General features: G+C 36.8%; 1 long non-coding RNA gene across 1 annotated transcript in view; it reads left to right on the top strand.

Moving 5' to 3' along the window:
* Positions 1-389: 389 nt before the first annotated feature.
* LOC135220571 (uncharacterized) overlaps positions 390-9,411 on the top strand; it is a 177,482-nt gene continuing 168,460 nt past the window's right edge. Inside the window, exon 1 of the long non-coding RNA XR_010315728.1 lies at positions 390-692. This is a non-coding gene — a long non-coding RNA (uncharacterized LOC135220571). The remainder of the gene's footprint in view (positions 693-9,411) is intronic.

Genomic DNA, 9,411 nt, shown 5'->3' with positions numbered 1-9,411 from the left:
GATTTGACATTCAAGCAATAGTACCCTGCCTCAAATAATTTTCACAAAAAAGGGTGACAGTTTTATTGTATTTCCATGTCATTTATTCCGAACATATAATTTTTGTCTGGTGTGCCGTAAACACGTTGTTTATCATAACAGCAGGCTATAACATGTTTAAAGACTAGTTGTCAAATACTGTTTTTTAATTTACTTGTTCATACGATGTTACGTCTTTCATTAGATGATATCACGTACTTCGAGAACTGAAAAAAAGACAGTCATGCATTGAAGAGAGGACTAAAGTTTGATAAACCCATTAGTAAAGAAACCTAGAAAAGATAAACTGGTAACAGTTTCAGAGCGAAACCTGAATGTTTTTATCACTTTCCGTGAGACGGAGAGTGGCGCGTGGTTCGCTCGCGACCTCCCTCCTACCCGCAACACCACCAAGCACCAACTCGCTCCCACTTCAGCTCACTTGCGGTACGGTCCGGCAAGACGGCAACTGACCCGAGCCCGTGCGTATTACTGCGTATTCGAACGCTACGTATAAGTCATATTTCTTTTGTGGGTGTGCCGTACCATGAATGACAGTCTCTAGTGACATTTTTAAAGTATAGACTAGCGATTGCTGTGATGCCAGAAATATTGACAAGTGATTGCTGTGATACCGTGAGTTGGGGAGCGCGTGTCATTCCTGAAGGGAGTAGGTGAGTGTTATTGAAATGTTCTCCCTGTAGCCTGTAGGTAGGTAGACTAAGCAATAATTGGAAGGACAGGCTTCCGTTGCTTTACGAAAAATGAACAATTAACGTTGTCATGTTCAACCACCAATAGAAGCAGTGCCAACCACTAACAGAAGCAGTGCCCCATGCCCAGTCATTTGACATTGGTCATAAGCATATTAAATAACTCGTGCTAGTTACATTTTAATATAGGTATCAGAAATACGGCTTGACTCTTCCATCTACATAATTTCATCTCAAAAGTCTTTGCTTTAGTTCATGACTAGGTATTTTAAACTAGAATAATATTCCGCGTTCAAGCGTGTTATTAGATTTTTTAGTCTTTATTCAATTTTTTCGTAGTGGACGATGGCTAACACGATTTACACACACACACACACACACACACACACACACACACACACACACACACACACACACACACACACAGGCTCTAACTTTCCGATTTTCCCGTATGACAAATATTTCTTACACTTGACGTCTTGTGCTTAGAAAATGCCTTAGTTTAATAGTGAACCCAAGATTAATTGGTTAGACTAAATGGTTGATCCTGAGGAAACAGCATGTGGTTGTTTATCAAAGAATAATGTACACAAATTGTCAACCTCAAGTCGGTACTTGGTACGGCCACTGGCTACCCAACATGATACAGCTTGTAGAAGGGTTGGGCAAGTTGGGCATTGTCTAGCGGGGAACAACGTTGCATCCTTTGTGTTGGGGGGAAGGGGGAGATAACAGCGTATTTTCAAGTACTGTATATCTCTAATTACTGGTTCTTTTTACTTGTGTGTATGTTATGCACGGTTTATTACAGATTGTATCTACCATGGAAATATACGTCGTCAGTGCTTTGTCTGAGTGACCTCGAATAGTTAAGCATAGTCATAACCACGTGGAGGCACTCTCTCTCGTGTGTGTGATATATATAATATATATATATGTGTGTGTGTGTGTGTGTGTATGTATATGTATACATATATATATATTTATTTATTTATTTATTTACATATATATATATTCTCTATTATATATATCATATATATATATATATATATATATTATATGATACACACACACACACACACACACACACACACACACACACACACACACACAGAATTCTTACACAGACCCTTATTAAACATCGGAAAAGTAAGTTTGATTCGCAATGATTTTACATTCGGAAAAGAGAGAGAAAAAAAAAATGCCATGATTTGACGTTATTAGAAATTTTGAAAATTTAGTTTAAATTTTAATGTCAGTCGAGTTTCGTTATTTAGAGCTTATAAATTACGCTTGCAAACTATTGACACGGCGAATTGATTAGGTTAACACTTGGAACAGCTCATTATAATTTCATCAAGATGATATATATATATATATATATATATATATATATATATATATATATATATATATATATGTGTGTGTGTGTGTGTGTGTGTATGTGTGTGTGTGTGTGTGTGTGAAGCTACAAATGTCTTTTATGATCCAAGTCGCTCCACCCTGGAATTGTCAGCCGAGTTGAGTAACATTACCGAAGCCCTGATTTCTCCTCCGTGCGCTGTTTCGAATCCACGAGAGGATGAATTTATTATAAACTAAAAAATTTCCCTTCGGTTAACGTATATATAATGAAAATATATTAATTCCGAGGTAGAGCGAATTGGGTAGTAAAGGACATTTGGAGCTTAGTGCATCTATATGAATCTAGGTGTGATGGATAAAAGAAATATATATATATATATATATATATATATATATATATATATATATATATTATGTGTGTGTGTGTGTGTGTGTGTGTGTGTGTGATTGATCTCGTTACAAATTGTAACATCATAGTACTTGCGTTGAGAACAATAAAATGGATGAACATTCAGTTTACCAAACATATACTAACCTTAATTTTAATCTCATGCTTTTAGTTGTCATTTTTTAAAAAATAAATTATAGAAGCATCAAGTTTAAACATAAACCCCAGGTTTAAAGTACTACCAATGTTTTGACTTGAGAAAACAATCTTCGGTGACATTTCTTTCGAACTGTCATAGCCTGGATCCTTGGACTTTGCTTCACTCGAGTTATAGGATGATCTTAGTCTCTCATGTCTAGGAATGATGCATTTGGTCAGTTCTTACAGGATATTGATGCTCTGATTCTTTTTGCAATTGATTCAACAGTTTGACCAAATTAAAAGAGAAAATGGCTGAGAATTTCGTATATGCCACCAGAAACGTTGTGAGGGGATTTTGTTACCCAAACCCTCAACATGAAAATGACTGAAAACTACATTTATGTCAAAAGCTTAAAAAAAATCTTAGGAATCTCAAACTTTTTATCATACGGTATCTATAGGTTGTTTTTATTAAACTTTTTTTTTTATATTTCTAAGTAAAAACTCCGCACGAACTGCAAGGAATGGTCCCAGGGATTCTGGGGCCAAATTTATTTTGTCGCGTTTAATACTAGGAGGGGGGCGGAGGGCCGATTAATTACAGCCAACCGACAAAACATAATGTAAATTCTTAATAAGCAACCAAAATATACCATAGAATTAGTGCTGTCAGTGCATCTCATGCAGTGCTATGTAGGCATTACTTAAGGTTCTTTGCAGCTCCCCTTCGGACCCTAGCTACAACTAATTTCATACCTTTTACTGTACCTCCGTTCATATTCGCTTTCTTTCATCTTACTGTCCACCCTCTCCTAATAATTGTTTCATAGTGCAACTGCGTTGAGGTTTTCCTCCTGTTACACCTTTCTGACCTCTTACTGTCAATTTCCTTTTCAGCGCTGAATGGCCTTAGTTGCCCCAGTGCTTGGCATATGCCAAAAATCTATATAAATAAAGTCAAATATAAAACCATAGTATAACTTAATTTTCGAGGGAATCCCGCGTCACCCGACGCAGAGTAATTAATTATTAGATCTACCCCGTTTATTATTATTATTTTTTGCCAGTGAAATGAAAATTTTTCTTAAATTTAAAATGCTAAGTTGAGAGGTGTACCGAATGAAGTGGGATCTGTTAGCTCCAGACCGGAGATATAACTTAACTCCAGATGTGCTTCAGTTGGCTAACATGTAGGCTAACTGATTTTGGAGAAAAGAGATAGTGCTCATGGCTTTCTTCCAGACATGTTTCCCATAAAAGTGCTCTAGCTCAATGAAACGGCTCAGTCTGTGGTGCTCAGTGAAACTGCTCAGTCTGCGAACTGCTTAGCTGTGTGGTAGCCCATTTCATGAAACTGCTCAGTCTGTGGTACTTAATGAAAGTGATCAGTATTTTGTGACCCAGAGAGCTCACAGCAGCCCAGTCTGTAGGGGTGGCTATTCCACTGACACTGAAAGTCTTCTACAACCTTTTGTTAGACTTAAGGATGCACAATTTCAGGCGCCCTCCCTCCTGTCCATTTTGAATCATTCAGTTAGCAGATGTTTTAATCGATTGCTATGGCTACAACTAAGACAAAACACTTATTTTGTTGAAACCTTATTCCCACAAAACACTTATTTTGTTGAAACCTTATTCCCTCTCTTGTTTAAGAGTATAATGATGTCTTCCAAGAGTGAGTTTCAGTTTTTCGGACTCCAGTCTACACACTGTACCAAACGGAAACATGAGGAGTATCATAAACGCTTTTAATTAACGTTCGTTTCATGTTCTTTTTAATAATGTTAATTATTACTGGGCTAACATGTAACTGAGGGACACCAGCAACTTGAGTTAACACTATTGTCTTTTCACACTTCACAATTTATTCACATATATAAAAACGCCAGGCTAATAAATACTTGATAAATAAAACACAGTAACAACTGAGGATTTCCATAAAATACCCTACAATAATAGGAGTTATTTAACAGTAATAAAAGTTATTTACTATGAGATTCAGGGCCTCTGTAACACGGTTTTTGCAATAACTTTTTATCTATGCATTTCATAAATATAACGCTTATTCAGAATATACATTATATGTACACATAAATTTTGACTGCATTCTGCATTACGTAGGTTGAATAAATTTGGTACTTACAATCTAAAAGTGACTTTTTTTTTGAAGACGGGCCAACTTACTCAGAGAAAAGGATTCGAACGCACTCGTTACGTAACTTATGACAGCATTTCTTCCCTCTTTCTCGATGGATGATTGGCTATACGTAACGAAGGCTATACCTCTGGCAACAATGACAAACAAATTTAAATACAAGCAAAGCAGCACACCTTTATGAACTCTGAAACCTCTTCACTGATAATTTTCATAATGAACAAACCAACAAAATATGTTAATAAATACAAAAACACTTCGATTATTAGTCTAACTCCCAAAATAAGTTTCGTAAGAAATTAGTCTACTTTATAGGTCACAATCAGATTGACAAGATGTAGGGAATAGTTGGTAATTTTCAAAAAACATAGTAGACAAGCTTGATTTGATAATGCTATATCCAATGTCAAGCAATTTTTATTTGTCTATCTACCTATTTACTGAAAAAAATAGCCGGTACTGTATTTTGGCTTTAAACCTTCACCAGTAATTATCGTCAGAATGATAACTAAATGATCCTCAAGGATCCCAGCAGTTGGCCTAAACGTTTAATTCATGTAGATTACGCATATACTGTTGCGGCACTACTGCTACAGTAGTATTACTACGCTAGCACAGATACCCCACCCATATCTATGTATCGTTCCGCCATTCATAAAGTCTTCGGGTTTTAGAGCTGATGGAACAAGGGTCAAGGAGAATGAGTTTCTGTCTATTGGATGGGCGGGGCAAAATTTCGTCAAAAGGTGTTTACTTAGCTTACGTAATGAATGTTTTTCAGCTCTTGGCTCGTAATCATTGGCCATGGCGTCGGCTAGATAATTTTTACTCTTTAAAAATTAAAACTACCGGGTTTAGGTTATTGATAATGCTGACGAAATTTTGTGTGTGGTTGTAAAATATACATATGTCAACTTTCGGCTACATTCGATGCTTTGACAAGGAGCAAAGTCCAAAAAAACCGTGTTACAGAGGCCCTGAGTCTCATAGTAGTTGAGATCCATTTACATTACTTTCCTCAAGAGAAAGACTTTAAAGCAAAGACGTTAATTACCGGGTGTTTTAAATTCCACTCCATACAGGCAACTTGAAAGTTCCACTCCATACAGGCAACTTGAAAGTTCCACCTCATATAGGCAACTTGAATGCAGCAGTGGACGGGAATTCTGATTCCTGATCTTGCTTCGCGTTCGGGTCTAGGCTCGAGGTGAGTCAAACCCTGCAACCGTTCACTTCAGGCACGAGATGAGTAGGAGGTCATGAATATAAAAGTGCTCTATGTTCCGTGTTGTCATTTCAGAATTACAGACAAGAGAAGGCACTCTGATATGAGCGCCCTCTTCTCTGTCCTGTCCTGTCCTTTAAACCTGGCTGGTTACCAATTGACCCTCATCTCACAGAATTGGCTGTGTAATCTGCTTAAATTACAGAAATACAATTAATTAAAGTCAGACTAATTTCCCCAAGGGTCGGGTGCTTTTTGGCGCCGTCTTATTGGCACCAATTTTTTTTAGGAAATGTTGTTGGGCTAAAGTTATTTACTGTGCTCACATGCCTTTGGGGCACCGCGGTTTGTCGCCAAATTTAAAATTAATTGATGTAAGACCTGGATTAAATTGAACAAAGTTACAAATGCGAAACTTTTCTTCTGGCCTAAAACATATATGTAAAAGAAAAAATATATAGTTAAAATCTGTAATTTAGCGTATTTCGTAATTGGGTGATAAACCAGGCAACTATTCTAATGGTTCCCTTTCATCAAAATGGCGCACAGTATTCAAAATTCCCTCATTAGCTCTCACGTACTTCGGAAGTTTTTTTTGTTTAGTGGCTGTCCCGCTGCTTAATAGCCACTGGCTCCCTGCAACGTAAAACTCCATACAAACAAACAACAAACCAATTGTTCATAATATAATAAGTATCTCGGCTCTTGAATTTTCTCTCTCCACGAGTAAATTTCCATTTAGTGGGGTGGTGAACTCCTAATTCCGAATGTATTTTGTAATTCACTGCTTCGGCGTTATCGTTAACTCGGACCTCTCCCGCTATTATTCGAATGTATTAATATAATTCCACATCTGAAATAAAGAGAGCTGACCGCCCACCCTTGCCTCTTCTAATTGGTCGTCTTACGTAATTATCTTCAAACGAGTCAAGCAGTGGTTGAAGCTCTAGAGGCAAGTCTTCCTCTGAAAGGTCATCGATGTAGTTATGTAAGTAAGGAATAGTCACGAAGCATGAGGACATGATCATTTTAGCTCTAAAGCAAATTCGGAATCATTGTCATTTAAACCCTGTAGCGCAATCCGTTTTAAAGATGCTTATGTATAATATGTGCTGTATAAAAGAAACACCCTCGTATCATTACTCCTGAAAAGCATTCTTCCATTGCAGAAATGACTGCTTGTTCGAAGTCACAAGAAATTTTCTTTGGTTTAGTCCTGGGAGTACGTCGGAACCATCTGAAACAGAATATCTTTAGGCAAATTTTACATATTATGGTGAGAGGATGTCTTTCGTGGTAGTCTATAGACCTCCCTCAACAAAATCGTAAATATCTCTTTGGATGAGTTTATCCTAATGCTTGACGAGTGTTTTTAACTGTGGTGATTGTTATTGATATAAAAGTTGAGGAAAGGTGTACGATTTCTCCAGTGCATTGTCTAATTATTTTTTGTTTTTCAAAATGATGATGTAAAGCTGTAAAATAGCTGAAATATAGAAACAAATCTAGTTTCTCCCCTGTTGAATTTATAGAGATAGTAGCTTAGAAAATAAATGATGATTTTCAAAAATAGGAACTCAGAAAATAAATTAGAATTTTCAAAATCACTGCGGTCGTCGACCCCTTGAATCAAGAGATTCGGCATGTGTTGAATGCTTTGTAATGGTATACAATCGCGTAAATAAGCACGAATGATAGTGTTTCCATTTGTGGAAATTAACATTGTAGTTCATGATAAATCTCCTTGGTTTATTGGTGAAGTACGGGAAAAGAAGAGAGAAGACGAAACGAGAAAGTATGGAGATGGTTAAAGACTGATCGTTCATGGGAGGAATATGTCAGGGAGAAAATTTAATGAATATAACCTTTGATAAGAAGGAACAAGACTGAGTACTATAATAGAAAAATTCGCGAGGCAGGAAAAGACACAAATAACTTAAGTAATCTCCTTGACCGTTTAACAGAAAGTTCAAAAGAAAGAAAGAAAAAGAAAAAAAACCTGATGGTTGAAAAGAAAAAAAAAAAAACTACCTGATGGTTATAGTGGTCGATTTTAGCTGACAAGTTCTTATAGTTTTTCAAGAATAAAATTGAAAATATAGTCTCAGATTTTGTTGAAGCACCGCGTCGCACCATCATTACTGCAGTGATACTAGAATTTCTATTTTTAATAGAATAACGATGATGTCACTAGAATTAAGAAGCCAAGAAAACTAATTGTTTTCCTGATCCGGTGCCTAGGCCTATATCGGAAATAACTGCGGCTTTTGAGGAGGTTTTTTTGAAGATTGTAAATTGCTGCATCTCAGTATGTCAATTCCCGATATCTGAGAGAATTGCAATTGTTAAGAAGTCTATTTTGAAGGGTACTCTTGACCACCAGGAAGGGCGTTCATATAGGCCTGTATCAAATTTATCTCATATAAAATAAAAAATTATGGAATATGCGATCCTCGACCAGTTAATGGCTTAATTAAATACCGTTGGTGTATTTCCTGATTGCCAGTGTGCATACAGACAATTATATTCCACTGAGACAGCTATGTGTTCAGTGGTAAATGACTTTTTGGAAATGATGGTTACAGATAAATGTGGTATTTTGGTGCTCTTGGATCTTAGCGCTGCCTTCGACACAGTTGTACCTGATTTACTCTTAGATGGTCTTCAATCCATCCGAGTTGCGGATGATGCATTTGAACTTTTGAAGGACTATTTGAAGGATAGGTCGTACTGTGTACAGATTGCAAATGCCATGTCATCTTATGAACCTTTGACGAGAGGAGTTCCTTAGGGAAATGTGCTTGGCCCTGTCTAATATCCTACATAATCTTGGAATAGAGTAAAAGTTATATGCCGATTACACAATTCTATTTCATTGTTACAAAAATTGGGCTACACATAAATTATAAAGTTCTATCGAATATTAAACAATGGATGACTTTGAAACAGTTGAAATTGAACGAAAATAAAACAGCTTATGATAAGGAAAGTAGCTAACTTGAAGAGTCTGGGTGTTAATCAAGTGTGTATAAATGAAAATTGGGTCCAGACAACTGATAGGGGTCCGTGATCTCGGGGTGCACTTGGATAGTGGCTTGTCATTTATGTACAAGTTAATAAGGTAGTGAAAGGTGCTGGATACTATTTTAAGAAATAGCCTTTGTGAGCAAATATCTTGGTGAGAGTTCTGTGAGGAATCTTGACATCAACTGTTATAAACCGTATAGATTATTTTAACTGGGTGTGCTATAAGCTACCCAACGTATAGCTCGAGAAACTACAGAAAATTATGAATAGACCTGCTAGGCTAATAAAAGATGTTGCTCCACGGGACAGGATTACCCCTGTCTTAATCGATTTGCACTGGCTCCCCGTAAAACCCAGAATAACATTAAAGTTACATGCT

Source organism: Macrobrachium nipponense, chromosome 2 (genome assembly GCF_015104395.2).
Source record: "Macrobrachium nipponense isolate FS-2020 chromosome 2, ASM1510439v2, whole genome shotgun sequence".
Classification (NCBI taxonomy): Eukaryota; Metazoa; Arthropoda; class Malacostraca; order Decapoda; family Palaemonidae; genus Macrobrachium; species Macrobrachium nipponense.
The sequence above is the reverse complement of the archived record's forward strand: the minus strand, read 5'-3'. Positions and strand labels throughout refer to the sequence as shown.